Below are 15,822 nucleotides of genomic sequence, written 5' to 3' on the forward strand. Positions count from 1 at the left end.
GTGCATAGACCACATATTTTACATGCACAGCATAAAATATTTAATAAAACAAAGCAGCTGCCTGAAAAATCGACACTTCAATAGATGAAGGTGGTCACAACAATAAAATACACCCTTTCTTCCCCCTCATGGAACAGGATAATGAGGTATAGAAAAAATATGTAGAATTGCTTTAAACAATTTGGCAATATTTGCCAGATGAAATTTTGAAAACACATTTTCTTTTCACCGTTTTCATTCCACTTCAATAATAAGTACCACATTATATGTTTCCATAGCCCATGAATTTTTATCTTTATTTTAATCGTTAAGGTCAAGTTCGCATTGATTACTAATAAGCTGATTCTAAATGAATAGTAGTATTTCAGGAATAATAGGAACTAATGTTTATTAAATGTTTACTATGTGCTCAGTTCACTGCTTTAAAGGCAATTTCCCATTTAATTCTCACCACCACCCAAGGACACAGTTGCTATCATGATGTCATCTCACACATGAAAAAGCTGAGAGGTGGAAAGTGTTACGACCTTGTTTAATTACAAAGGAAGTTAGCAAAAGAGCCAAGATTGGAACTTGGAGAAGTCTGACTCCAGAGCCCATGCTTACCCGCCATGCTATTCTGAATGGAAGGGCTCATGTAGTTCACCTGTTTATTTGTATTTTCTAATTTGTTCTTTTTGAAATAGTTATTCCTGTTCAGATTCCACTTTTAATCCTTGCCTATTTTCTCAATTCTATGCAAGGCTCATTTAACTTAATAGTTATGCAAGTCCACACCTGTCTGAATGATACACTGGCTCATTCATTTAGTTGAAAGGTAGACACCAAATTGATTTTCAAAAAGACATATGAACCTAATTGAAAAAAAAATTCATGAATCACCTTAATGAGGAATTGGTACCAGGAAATCCAGTACAGAGAACCTTAGACAATTTGCTTTTGGAAAAGTGCTAATGAACCACGTATTCATCTGGAATGAAAATGCTTCTCTAGCAAGACATTGTGTGATAATGAAGTACAGGAGGTGAGAGCCGTTTCAGTGACATTTAATTATTTCTCATTCTTCTGTGTCTGAAGACGATGGTGTGTATATTACCGAAAAGTGAGGTGACCAGTATTCTTTCCAGCATTGGGTAAATTAAAGACAAAGTGGACATCATTTGCAAATTCTTGCATTTTTTTCTTTGCAGCTGCTGTTCATCGTTTCCTTCCCTAATTTGTTCCGAGATTAGCTGACTTGTCATGGTCATTTCCTCGTGGGCCACCACTCTGCCATGATGGTTGAAGGCACCTTCTGTGTTCTTTAAACCTCTATTTTATTTTTCCGAAACAGCTTCTGCCTCATTCAAAATAAAAACATCATAACATCTTGCTATTACCTATTTTACATACATTTACATTCTGCTGGAGTTACACCCTTTTTAATGCAAACCTCTTTGGAATTTGGTTGTTGAGTCCCTGATTCTTACTGATGAAACTCAAGAAATCAGATCAGACATCATAACTCTTTAAACATCAAATTCTCTTAGAGTTTATCACTATGAGGGTGACGTCTTTGGTATCATGAGCTTTTTTGCCATCTTAATATTCCTTCCTCCTTTATAATTTTGAGAAAATCAAAATCCACTTCCATGTAATAGAAAATATTACTCTTGGCTGGGCATGGTAGCTCATGCCTGTAATCCCAGCACTTTGGAAGGCTGAGGCGGGAGGATCACAAAGTCAAGAGATCAAGACCATCCTGGCCAACATGGTGAAACCCCGTCTCTGCCAAAAATACGAAAAATTTGCTGGGCGTGGTGGTGCGCACCTGTAGTCCCAGCTACTCGGGAGGCTGAGACAGGAGAATTGCCTGAATCTGGGAATTGGGGGTTGCACAGAGCTGAGATTCTGCCACTGCATTCAAGGCTGGTGACAGAGCGAGACTCTCTCAAAAAAAAAAAAAAAAGAAAAGAAAATATTACTGTTTCCCTTATCTGTTTCTTATCATCCTGTATTTATCCAAACTTAGACATACTTACATACTTGCATACTGGCCCAAATTTCCATATCCCAGGAAAACATGGGCTACATAGTTTTTGAAGCCCAGTGTGAAATGAAAATACAGCACCCTTTTTTATTTTTTAAAAAAGCAGGAAATAGTGTGGTTTAAGGTATTCAATATAAAACTTTTTTCTTCCTTCTGTGGTCTGTCTCTCTCAACCTGTCATAATGTTTTTATGTGCTATTTAATGTCATTCTAAGTAAATAAAATTTAAAAAAATTATTAATATGATGTTCTTACAGGCAATGGGAGAAAAAAATTAGTATGATGTTTATTGCTTATATTGGGCAATGCCAGTTTTAAATGCAAATAGAACATTTAACCCCTATATGGAATCACTGAAATTATATAATTCATACCTCATGGCACTGATAACCTACAGTAGATAGGCAACCCCAAGGGAATTGCAACCTTTGGGCTAGAATTAAGTACTTGGATTGAAGATGAGTGAAAGAAAGGTTTGGATGGGCACGGTGGCTCATGCCTGTAATCCCAGCACTATAGGAGGCCGACGCAGGCAGATCATGAGGTCAAGAGATCAAGACCATCCTGGCCAACATGGTGAAACCCCATTTCTACTAAAAATACAAAAAATAGCTGGGCGTGGTGGCGTGCGCCTATAGTTCCAGCTACTTGGGTGGCTGAGGCAGGAGCATCACTTGAACCCAGGAGGCAGAGGTTGCAGTGAGCTGGGATCGTGCCATTGCACTCCAGCCTGGCCACAGAGCAAGACTCCGTCTCAAAAAAAAAAAAAAAAAAAAAAGAAAGGTTTATCTCCACTGCGTTGTGGTCCCCAGTTGGCTACAGCCTCTACACCACGGCATTGGCAGCCTAGGGTGGAATGGCTTCCACCATGCTCTGCCTGAACACTTTCTGGGTCACGTATGCCCTACCCAACTCCTATCTACACCTGCACCCAGGCCCCCGGGGGGGATGGAGACTGGCGGCAGTAGCTGGACAGGGTGGGGACGGTGAGGCCCTTGGCAAGGCAGAGGGTAGCCAAGAATCCTAGGAAGGTGGGGACGGAATGGGAAGGAGAGCCGTGAGTGAGCAGAGGATCTAATCCCCTCCACAACCTCCATTTTCCTACTGACTTAAAAATTGTTAAGAATTTCAAAAGGGTGACTGTGGAGGATTAAAACGCATGTGTGGGGCCCTTCTGACATGGGGCTTTGTGCACCTGCAGTGGTCACAAGGCCATGAACCCAACCCAACTGTACGAGGGACGTCATATTTAACCCAAGGAGATAGGTATAAGCAAACAATATCGCTTTACAATAAAATAAGGAAAAATAACTTTTTTATTGTTGCTGTCCATGATTCATACATAGAAATCTAAAAATACCTACTTTATTTTCTTTAAAAATATATGAGAAATGTCCCTCTCATGAATATAAGAAAACTCCCAGGGAAATATAATTTTCACTACTGTAACCATATTCCAGCCTACTGGTTAATACCAATGATGATGTTACTAGCTGAACATACCCTATGTGTTGTGTTGGACACTGTGCCAGGCATTTCTATGAATTTACTTTATTTGAATTATCTCAACTATGTCCTATAACATGGAGTAAGTACAATTTTTAGCTCTACTTTATAGATGAAGAAGCTAACATAGAGAAGTGAACTTGTCCAAGACCAGAAAATGAAAAGAATGATCTGTTTGAGTTTATTACACTAATGTAGAATAATTTAATATAGGAAGCCTATAAAAAGATATACTACATCTGGAGGTCAAATTGGAAAAATGATATAACCGATTTATCAGTGAATGCTAAAAGGCATTTGAGATGATTCGACACTCTTTCCCTTTTCTTCCAAACCCAGGAAATAGAGAATACTTTCTTCCAATCAACAGCAAAATGTTAATTTGAAGGATTATAGAGATCACCCTATTAAAATGGGAATTCAAAAGATTTCTGCTGCCTCTATTAGTATTTTACACTCTTCTGGAAGCTATGATCAATGCAATAATGCAGAAAATAGAAATAGAAACAATAACGTAGATAGGGCAAAGACACATTTGCCCTAGTTTGCATGTAATATGACTGCCCACCAGAAAACCTAAGAGAATCAACTGAAAAACTTTCAAAACCACCAAGAGTTCAGTTAAATGCTGAACAAATAAAATCAGCTGCTTCTCTGTATACCAACAAAAATCAGATAGAAAATCTAATGGGAAAAATGTCCACTTTTTTTTTTTTTTGAGACAGAGTCTTGCTCTGTTGCTCAGGCTGGAGTGCAGTGGCGCAATCTCAGCTTACTACAACTTCCACCTCCCAGGTTCAAGCAATTCTCCTGCCTCAGCCTCCCGAGTAGTGGCACTACTCCTGCCACCATCACACCTACCTAATTTTTGTATTTCTAGTAGGGATGGGGTTTCACCATCTTGGCCAGGCTGGTCTCAAACTCCTGACCTTGTGGTCCACCTGCCTTGGCCTTTCAAGGTGCTGGGATTACAGGCATGAGCCACTGCGCCTGGCCAATGTCCATTCTTAAAAGCAACAATAGGTATGCATATTCTAGGAAAGACCATAATCGAAAGAAGCAGGCATGACCTGGATAATGAAACCCATAAATCTTGACTTGTAAGTAGAATATACAACTAAACTCAAATAATTATCACTGAATGAAATGGTATAGTATAAATGTGTTGTGTTGGTTAATGTTATGTGTCAACCTGACTGGGCCATTTGGTGCCCAGATATTTGGTCAAACATTATTCTGGGTGTGTCTGTGAGGGTGTTTTTGCAGGAGTTTAACATTGAAATCATTAGACTAAAGCAGATTGCTCTCCCTAATGTGGGCAGGCCACATCCAATCATTTGAAAGTCTGAAGAGAACAAAAAGGCTGACTTTCGGCCGGTGTGGTGGCTCACGCCTGTAATCCCAGCACTTTGGGAGGCCAAGGTGGCCAGATCACGAGGTCAGGAGATTGAGACCATCCTGGCTAACATGGTGAAACCCCGTCTCCACTAAAAAATAAAAAAATTAGCTGGGCATGGTGGCAGGCGCCTGTAGTCCCAGCTACTGGGGAGGCTGAGGCAGGAGAATGGTGTGAACCCGGGAGGTGGAGCTTGCAGTGAGAGGAGATCATGCCACTGCACTCTAGCCTGGGTGACAGAGCAAGGCTCTGTCTCAAACAAACAAACAAACAAACAAAAGGCTGACTTTCTTCTGAGGAAGAGAATTCGTTCTGCCCAACTGCTTTCAAGTTGAAACAGGATCTCTTGCTATATCTTAAGCCTGCCAGCCTTTGGACTAGAACTACACCATTGGCTCTCCTGGTTCTCAGGCTTTAGGATTGAAATAAGAAAGACAATGCCTGCTCACCTGAGTCTCCAGCTTGCCACCTCCCCCTGCAGATCTTGGGATTTGTCAGCCTGCATAATCACATGTGCCGATTTCTTACAATAAATGTCTTTATGTACATCCCATTGGTTCTGTTTCTCTGGAGAACCATAATACAATTGTCAATCAGTCCAAATTAATTTATAATTTTAAAGTGATTAGATAAAAATCTCACTTGGAGAAGATAAAACAATTCTAATACTCATCTGAAAGGATAAGCCAGTACGAATAGTTTTTAAAAATTAGAAAGAAGAGGAATTTACATGTGGCTATTGAATAGGGGGCATGTTAGTCTTACAAAATAGTCTAACATATTATAATGTGGTTACAAGAACTGCCAGATAGTCCAAATGAAGACAATAGTTTATTTACATCCCCCCACAAGGAGTATGTTGAAATAGATTTAGGTATGTAAAAATCTTTTTAAATATTTAAAATATAATTTGCATTATATTAGGTGGCAAAAAGGAAGAATTATTCCATAAATATTCCTGGATAAGTTGGTTAGATATTTGTGGGTCAAAGAAACTAGGTCCTCGTTTTTTTTTACCATGTAACAAAATTAGTCCCAGGTGGATTTTTTTTTAGTTATACGCAAAGAAAATAGAAACAATAAAATATATGACAGAGTATTTATTAAATTGGAAGAGGTATTTCTAAGCTTAAAAGCAACAAGGAAATGGCAACTAAAAAGATCACATCCAAATACATAAAAATGAAAACCTTTGAGAGAGATATATATGTATATAAATAAAACTGAAACAATACACTGGAAGAATATGTGCAACTTATAGGACAGCCAAATGATCTATATATCTGATACACAAAGAGAGTGAATGAATAGATTTAAAAAAATATATGTGGCAAAAGACAGAAATAGATAATCCATAAATAACAAAAATCTTAATGGTTAGCAAAAAATGTCAGTAACAAAGGGGTTTATTTCTAGCTTCTGTTAATAGTGGAGCAGTTTGATTGGACTAGTCCTCCAATTAAAAACAAACCAACAAACAAACAACTAGATAGTGCACTTTCCCCATCATAACCAGAATACATGGGTTCGGGAATCAAAAGTAGGATGTAAGAATGGCTCCTCTATTATATTTCTCTGTTTCTGCTGCTATAACAAAATACCTTATACTGGGTAATTCATAAACAAGAAAAACTTATTTCTCACAGTTCTAGAGGCTGGGAAGTCCCAGATCAAGCAGATTCCGTGCCTGGCGAGGGCTTGCTTTCTGCTTCCAATATGGCATCTTCTTGTGGCTCTTCACCTGGAGGAAGAGGTGAACAGTTCCCTTCCACGTCTTTTACCGAGGCATTAATCTCATTTATGAGGGCTCCACTCTCATGACTTAATCACTTCCTAAAGGCCCCACTTCTTAATACTATTACATTTGTGATTACATTTCCACATATAAATTTTGGGAGGTCACCAACATTCAGACCACAGCAACACCTAATAACACACTTGCAGAATATTTGCTGTTGCTTCTGGCATCTTTGAGCTCTGCCACTTCAGAGATCTGAGTTCTTAAAGGGAACATGCTTTCCACCATGAGACACAATGGTTCCACTGAATTGGAGAAAGATTTCCATTTGGCTATTCTGGACTCCTCATGCTACTGAATCAACAGGCAGAAAGGTGGATTGCTCTACTAGGTGGAATGACTGATCCCTATTGCCAAGAGGAAACTGGGTTGCCTTTATACATTAGGAGCAAGGAAGACTATGTCTGTAACCCAGGAGACAGTTTGGGGTGTATATTAGTACTCCCTATGCAATAGAAAAGTGTAGTAGAAAAGTACAGAAACCAAAATAAAAGGCAGGATAATTGAGGACTTGGAACTTTCAGGAATGAGAGTTTGAATTACTCTACCAGGTTCTGGGTGAAGGTGGGCGAAACCAATGAATAGTAGAAGAAGGAAGCCATAAGTAACAACTAGGGCCTTGTCACCAACTGCAGAAAAAAGGGCTATAGTCATTTTGCATATTTCCTTTTTTGCTTTTCATATGTATGTACTTATGTATATATGCTCACATTTTCCTCTTCTTGCTCCCTTCTATTAACAAAAATTTTATATGCAAGTTGCTAGAGGTTAAATTCACAATTAGTCTTTGGGCAACAGACTATCCAGTGGAACTGTGATGATTCTAAAGGGCAATTAATATAGCCGTAGCAGTTGCATCTCCACATTTTGAAGATGTTGAGTATCCTGTTACGTGAAATGTAGAGTTATTGTATGGCATTCAAGTGTGTGTAGAAGGTGTATATGGACAGTGAGTACTCAAAGGGGCAGACTATGCTGTTTATTGATTTATTTCCTCTTAGCTCCAAATTCACCATGTTTTGGCCTACTTTGTAATAAATGAAGATGGATTTTGTAAATATGTCTCCTTTGCTAGCCAGCGTAGTGTTAAACCTTGTCAGTAGAGGGTTCTGGAGGGATGCTGGAGGAGGAAGGGATTTTCCTTTCCTGGTTCTGGTATGATTCACTCTCTAGGCTGTTGTAGGGCACACTCCACCCTCCTCTGCATGCTTATTCCCTGTGTGGTTTCTCCCATGCTGCAGGCTGCAACTTTCTCAAGTGTTCAGCTGGAGATTATCCGGGATTTCCCAGATGGTACGGGCCTGCACACCAAACCAAGTCAGTGCTCCCCACATCTTTTCAGTCCTAGAATCCCAGGGCCATCCTGCAAGCATCCTGGGCTCCTAGAGAGGGCTGCTTCTCCAGATTTCGGTTCCAGCAGTGCCCAGCCACCACCAGCTCCCTCTGACACTCAGTGAGTTCACTCGGATGATTTAAGACTCCACTTTCTGTGGATGGCCCCCCGGCACCCCAGAAACTTCTAGCAACTCCCTCTTATGCTCCCACTTACGAGGCACCTTACTGACTTCTCCACTATCCAGTGAATCAAAGGTGTGCCCTTTCCAAAGACATCTGGATTTCAGCCCTAGTAGGGGGAAAGCTCTATATTGGGAGCTCTATCTCAGTCTTAGCCATAATGGTTGCTCCTGATATCTCCTAGTCTTTCATTTGTTAAAATTATCTTCATTTTCACTAGTCAATTTGCCATTATTCTAATCATTTCTTACATTAAAATTTCCCTGTTTAAATGGTGGTTTTTGTCTCCTAACTGGACCCCAACCACTATATCTGGTAATACTCCTCGCCTTGACATCATTTTGTCTGATGTTAATACAGCCACTCCAGTTTCTTATTACTGTTTACATGGCATCTTTTTTCTCTATCATTTTACATGTACTCTATCCATGTCTTTATATATAAAATACGTATTTTCTAGGCAGCAGATAATCTTCATTAAAAACTGATAACATCTGAGTTTTAGTTGGAATGTTTAGTGAACTTACATTTAACATAATTACTAATTTGGTTGAATTTATGTAATCACTTTGCTATTTTATTCTATTTGTTGTACCCATTTTTTTTTTTGTTTCCTACTTTCCTGCCTTATGGGTTAGCCATTTAAAAAAATTATTGCATTTTAACTCACTTATGGTTCTATGGGTCGCAATCTATATTAACTGAATTAATACTATGCCATTGCACCTACAATACAATCTTACAACAGTATACTTCTATTTACCCCTTTCTGTCCTTTGCAATATTGTCAAATACTTTAATGATAAACTTGGCAATGCATTATTTTCATTTGAAAGAGTCAATTGCCTTTTTCTTTTTCTTTTTTTTTTTTTTGAGACAGTCTTGCTCCCAGGCTGCAGTGCAATGGTTCGATCTCGGCTCACTGCAACTTCCACCTCAGTCAAGTGATTCTTGTGCCTTGGCCTCCGGAGTAGCTGGGATTACAGGCACGTGCCATCACGCCTGGCTAATTTTTGTATTTTTGTAGAGATGGGGTTTTACCATGTTGCCCAGGCTGGTTTGGAATTCCTGACCTGGACCGAGGCAACCCACAGCGTTGGTCCCCCAAAGTGCTGGGATTACAGGTGTGAGCCACCACGCCTAGTCTCAATTGCCTTTTTATACACTTAAGGGAAAACACTGTATATTTTACTAAACATTTATCATTTATGTGGTGAACTTTATTTTGTATGTATCAAAACTTCTGGCTAGTTTCATTCCCCAACTGCCTAAAGAAGTTCTTTTAACTCTTCTAGTGTGCAGATCTGCTGGTTACATTCTCTGCCACAATATTTATCGGAAGGTGTCTTTATATAACCATTATTTTAAAAGACTATTTTACTGAATATACTATCTAGTTTGACACTTTTTTGTTTCCACCGTTTAAAGATGTTATACGATTATCTTCTGTTCTCCATTGTTACTGATAAGCCAGCACTGATTCTTATCATTACCCTTGTATATATCTTTTGTCTCTGAAAAAAAATTTTCTTTTTGCTTTCTAGCCATTTAATTAGGATATGAATAGATGTGGGTTTGTTTGGGGTTAAACTTCTTGAAACTCTTACACATTTCTTCAAATTTGGGAAGAATTTTGGTTAATACTTTTTCAATTTTTCTTTTACTCTCTCACCCTCTTCCCCTCTTCTTGATCTGAAGTTACACTTACAGTAGTCTGTTTTGTGTGGTTCCATAGTTCACTGAGGTGCTATTCTTTTCTTTTCCTCAGTAGTTTTTTCTTTTTGTGCATCAGTTTGGATAGCTTGTATTTCCCTACCTTTAAGTTTACTGATCATTTCTTCTGTCTCCAATCTTCTATTAGGTTCACAGAATGAATTTTTATTTCAAGTACTGTATTTTTCAATTCTAAAATTTTCATTTGGTTTTTATAGTTTTCATTGTTCTGTCTGTAATTACTGTCTCCTTACCTATTAGGCTATTATTTTTACTTAAAGCCTTGAACATGTTTATAATAGGTCTTAAAGTTTTTATCTGCTAATTCAAATATGTGGGTCACCTCTGGGCCTTTTTCTATGAATGACTTTCTCCCCTTTTTAAGGGTCACATTTTCCTGCATAGCCTAATATTGGCTTACTTTATAGTGGATGTTGTGGATACTACACTGTTGACAACAGGAATTTGCTGTCTTCCTGTGCAGGTATTGAGTTTTGTTCTGGCAGGTAGCTGCGGTACTGATAGGGTAGCTTGGTCCTATCAAGGCTTAATTTTAGGATAGGTCAAGAGTTGTCTTTACTTTAGAGGTACAGTAGCCTTACCCCTAACCTGTGACCTTTACTTAATGCTTGGGTTGTTCAGTGAGACCTTCACACACTGGCTGATTTGAACACTGATGGCTCCCAGCACTGTGTGACCTCCAGTGACTGTTTTCTGCCGTGCCCCATGAAGTCTTGCCTTGCTTATGTATAGCTTAGTATTCAGTCAGACTTAAGAGTACCCCTATGCAGATTTTTGGTGCTTCTTTTCTCCACAGCTCCCCTTCCCTGGTACTCTGTCCCATAAATTTCAGCTACTTGAGCTATTCTTAACTCTGGTCCCATTTCTGCCATCCCATGCAACTCTTTTTTGTCTGGGCTCCACTTACTTCTGTAGTTTGGAAAGCCCTCCCAGGAAGAAAGCCACTGAATGTAGAGTTCCACCACATAGTTTTCCCTTCTTTCAAGGATCAAGGCCCTGAATTATTTGTTGTAGAATGTCGTAGTTGTTTATGGTAGAAGGATAAGTCTAATAGTCATGGCTCCCCAATGGAAGTTTTGATTTCAGCAAATGCTTATTTCTAGAAATTCTGTCTTATATCTGTTTAATCCCTACAGTTTTCTCCTTTTGTATAACCATTTTTGAAATTTCAAAGTTAATTTCACTTACAGCTTTTCTGTATTTTGTATTCAGTTCCAACATCTGCATTTTCTGTAGTCTAAATGTTTTGTTGCCTTTGATTTTCACTCATAGTGGCTGCCTTTATCTGGATTTGGTAGAATTCTTTAAAAGTTTATGCTTGATTATCATCTAAGACTCTTTTGGGATAGTTTCTTCTGCTTCATTCTGGGGTGTGTGTGTGTGTGTGTGTGTGTGTGTACACTGATCTCAGGAACTTTTGGGATTCCCTTTAAAGTTTTAACTCAGAAGAGGAGGGCCCATTCAGGTGGTCTCCCTCACTGCTGTTTCAAAGCTCAATATGCTCACACACTGTCCGTAGAGAACTCTGGCTTCAGGGCAATCTCTCCTCTCCATAAAGCCCGCAGGCTCCCAACCATTCCATTTCCAACCATCTGTGAACTCTGTTGCTCTAGCTGAGGAGCCACCCCTTATGTGGTCTGGTTCTTGGTGATTTCTAGCAAGTCCAATTCAGGCTCTAAACTGATAGTTTCCATTCCTGGCTACTTGGGGCTCAGCACTTAGATTTAAAAAAAAATTATTTTTACCCCTTTTTTGTTTTTTGCTTTGGAGGGGAAGAAATCACAGGACACTAGAAATGGTTCAGTGTAGACTGTATTTGGGGTTTAGCTATTGTGGAGCAGAAATTAACCTAAGCTTTTAAAACCTCACATATCTAGGAGCAAAAACACGTATGTTAATTTGCTAATCAGTCAAATAACAAAAATAAAAGGCAACAAATATCTCTATCTGAATTACTAACATACATCTTTATGTGGCAATTTATCACTATGAGAAACTGAATTAGTAGCATAATCTATTTAGTATTTCCTTTTGCTTAATTTACTTCTTAGTCCAAATAGTAAAGAATAATTTCCATAGACTGAATCTTTGTATATTTTAGAAAAACATATTTAAGTTGACAAATGAAGGCTGACATTTGGCTATGCTTTAATAGGCTAAACAACAAGCAAATCCTATTGCTTTATTTGTTCATTTTGCAATACGTCTTGACATCACCTTCTCCTCTTTCTTAAATTTGCCCACTTAGCAGGGCACAATGCAGTTTTGATGTGCAATCTGATTTCAAAACAATCTTTGTGACAGCTAATCGTCTGTACACTCACTGTAATTAAATATTACAGCACAAATGGTACATAAGATACTCACTTTCTTGAGAACCTCTTAGCACCAAAGAGCAATGACATAAAAAAGTATAGATTTTCAGGGTGCTTTTTATAGATTTTTCAATTTAAACATTTAACTCTTATAGCACCTACAGCTTGCAAAAGCATGATATAGCGTACACTCAAAATCTTTACTGTCTTTTATTCTGTCCTAAACTCTCATTTTACCTCAGTTTAAAATCTGCTAGCAGACTAATGTGCTTACCTTTAAGCTACTTGCTTCATTCCTAAAAAATATGCATATAGGAAATGTCTGAATTAGATTAATAAATACTGAATTAGATTAATAATCAAGTTCAGTTGTCTCTGATGGTAAATAGGACCAGAATATACTGTGTCAGAGAGTATGGCTGCCATCTTTACCTTTTTTAACCCAGTAAGTGATTCCCCCTGATGTTCCTTGATCAATTCCTTCCTCCTCCAGTCCTACCATCCAAACCGAAACTGTGTGGTAGTTCCACAAATTTACAATCACCATAATACTTTTATTTTTTCTTCAAACCATCTCTTCCCACTTCAAGAAGTAGTCTAACTCTAGATTTGGTGAATAAATTCACCCAATACATGGCCTTCATGGTTTATTCCCACTTTTACCAGACTGAGATCCTAAGTGTTAAAAATGTGCTTTTCTTAAAAAGTAAACATACCCATGCTAAAAACACTCTAATAGTTCAACAACAGCTCATTAAATATAACCACACCCCCGTCTTCAAAGATAACCATCCTTAAGTTCCTTGTGGGTACTTCCAGATATATTATAACTATGTCTAACTATGGAGTTAAAGTTGTTGTTTTGGATGCCCATTTTTCCTCACTCCCTCTTGAAACCATACTATAATGACAAAAGAAAATTTTTTTTAAGTATAGGTTTCTTTCTCAAGGACAAGAAAACTGGAAGAGAGAACAGAGACAAAATTTTTAAATCTCAGAAACGTTATGGTAATAAACTCATAGACCATGGAGAACTTAAATGCCTGCAATAGGGAGACACCTTGAAAGTGGCAGACTCACCCCACAGAGTTCCTCAAAGGCTTAAGTGAAGGATTCAGGTACCTCTGAAGGTTGTACTGTAAGAAGGATTGATTGAAACTGTTTAGGAAGCATTTACATTACAAGCTCCTCCCTGCCTGAAAAACATCCCCCTAGATCTCCCCTCCCAAACACATCAGCAGAAAACCCTTCAGTGGTCAAACCAGAGAGATATTTTTGTTTTTTTCTGAGATGGAATCTTGCTCTGTTACCCAGACTAAGTGCAGTGGCATAATCTCGGCTCACTGCAACCTCCGTCTCCCAGGTTCAAGTAATTCTCCTGTCTCAGCCTACTGAGTAGCTGGGACTACAGGTGTGCACCACCACACCTGGCTAATTTTTGTATTCTCAGTAGAGATGGGGTTTAACCATCTTGGCCAGGCTGGTCTTGAACTCCTGACTCGTGATCCACCCGCCTCAGCCTCCCAAAGTGCTGGGATTACAGGTGTGAGCCATCGTGCCTGGCCACCAAAGAGGTATTATATGCACAAGGAGAAGAGAGGATTAAAGTTGGGGGTAACATATTGAAGACAGGGGATTCAAGATTTCTTTCTCACACTCAACTTCGAACAAAATAGCAGCCAACCTTTAAACTGCCAGGCAGGCGAAATCTGGCCAGCCAAGGAGAAAAGACCCATACATACTGATAGTCAAGATTCCTCATATGAAATGCCCCAGCTACAACAGCAAAGAATAAAATCCATCAGTCAAAAGCTCATCTCAGCCACACAGAGATTCCAATTTCTTTGTAAATATGAACATATACCAAAGGATTGCCAGATATTTGAGAAATACCTATAATATGAGAAACCCAAAACACAAATAGGAAAAAAAGAAATAAGGCAATGAAGGGAGCACAAGAAAACTTTAAAGAAACTGAAATAATCAGAGAGAATAAAAGAGATGAAACAAGAATGGGAGAAAATAAAAAAAGGAAAACTCAAGAAAAAAGAATATGATGAAATTAAAAAAAAAAAAACCTCAAGAATACAGATAGAAGACTAAGAGGAAATCTTTTAAAGGTACAATAAGAAGACAAAGACATGAACAATGGAAAAGAAAGATTACAGGCTGAGTATAGAGATTCAATATCTGAATAATAGAAATACCAGGAAAACTGAGCAGAGAAAACAAGAGGGGAGGAAGTTCTCAAATAAATAATTACAATTTTTTTCCAGAACTGAATGCCATGAATTTTTAGGTTGAAAAGACTATTGAGTGCTCAGCACAAACATCAAGCAAAAGACCTTTATCAAGGTACATTAATTTGAAAATTTGGAATAGTAGGGGCAAAGGGAAGAGTCTACAAACTCCTAGAAAGAAGAAAAAAAGGTAATAGATCAGAATACAGCATCTGATTTCTTGGGAACAAACTGGAAGCTGGAAGACAGTGGGGCAATGCTTTCACAATTCTGAGGGAAAAGGTGTACTATTTCTATCCCTGGACAAGCCGTTACCCAAGTAGGAGGGTATAATAAAGGTGTTTTCGGCATACGAGATCTGAAAATTTACTTACTGTGCAACTTTCTCAGGAAATATGGAGGCTTATGCTCCATTCCAAAAAATAAAAGAAACAGGATGACCTAGGAAATAGAGAGGGTTAAATACAATCTTGAAGAGAGAGAGAGAGAGAGGGGAGATCCTAGAATAACAGCTCTGGGCCAGGCCTAGAGGACAACCATTCTAGATGGGACAGTAGGATGGAAAGTTCCAGCAGCCATTTCTAACATAACAAAACCTTACCTATTACCTTATATATTCAAATATATTAACCATGCATGTATAGTTCTGGTCACCAGTCTGGGAGAAGTTAATTATAACTAAATAAAAGGTAGAGTAAAAATTAAGCAAACTGAAAAGGAGAAAATTATTAACTCTAGGGAAATTAAGATGATGTATAAGGAAGCAAGTATAATAACTGAAGATGACATAATAATTAACTCAGGTTATACTCTATACTGAAAGGATAGTGGAGGGGAAACATGTCTGTGTGTCTTGGAGGGGGACTTGAGTAACGGAGACAAATCCTTATCTTCCATTGTAGGAAGTCAATAGTTAACAAGCTAAAAATAAGACCAATCAAAAATGTTGATATAAACATATTATCTTGAAATATGAAGGTAGATACCAAAAGAAACTGCCAAAAGATTTGAAAGTGATTGCTTCTGAGAAGCACAAAAGAGGGATGGTGTTTTTTTTTTTTTTTTTTAAAGACTTTAGAGTTGTCTTTTAAAAATATATGCACATAACATTAATAAAACTAAAATATAGTTCTATGCAATCAAAGTATATTCTAAACAAACTAGTACAGTACACATTCTTTCATACCTTACTATGCTCCCATTAAAATATTTTACAGATCATGTCATATAAACGTAAGTGGATCTCCTACTTTTTTCAGTTATTATTTTAATAGTTATATAGTATTTCA

At 38.1% G+C, this 15,822-nt stretch overlaps 1 long non-coding RNA gene across 1 annotated transcript; it reads right to left on the minus strand.

Moving 5' to 3' along the window:
* Positions 1-5,192: 5,192 nt before the first annotated feature.
* LOC131383961 (uncharacterized) lies at positions 5,193-15,501 on the minus strand. The gene is made up of 3 exons (XR_009214376.1): positions 13,374-15,501; positions 6,576-6,672; positions 5,193-5,498 (listed from the first exon to the last, which is right to left on the minus strand). It is a non-coding gene; the product is annotated as an uncharacterized LOC131383961 (long non-coding RNA).
* Positions 15,502-15,822: the final 321 nt, after the last annotated feature.

This window comes from Hylobates moloch, unplaced genomic scaffold (genome assembly GCF_009828535.3).
Source record: "Hylobates moloch isolate HMO894 unplaced genomic scaffold, HMol_V3 SCAFFOLD_8, whole genome shotgun sequence".
NCBI classification, from domain to species: Eukaryota; Metazoa; Chordata; class Mammalia; order Primates; family Hylobatidae; genus Hylobates; species Hylobates moloch.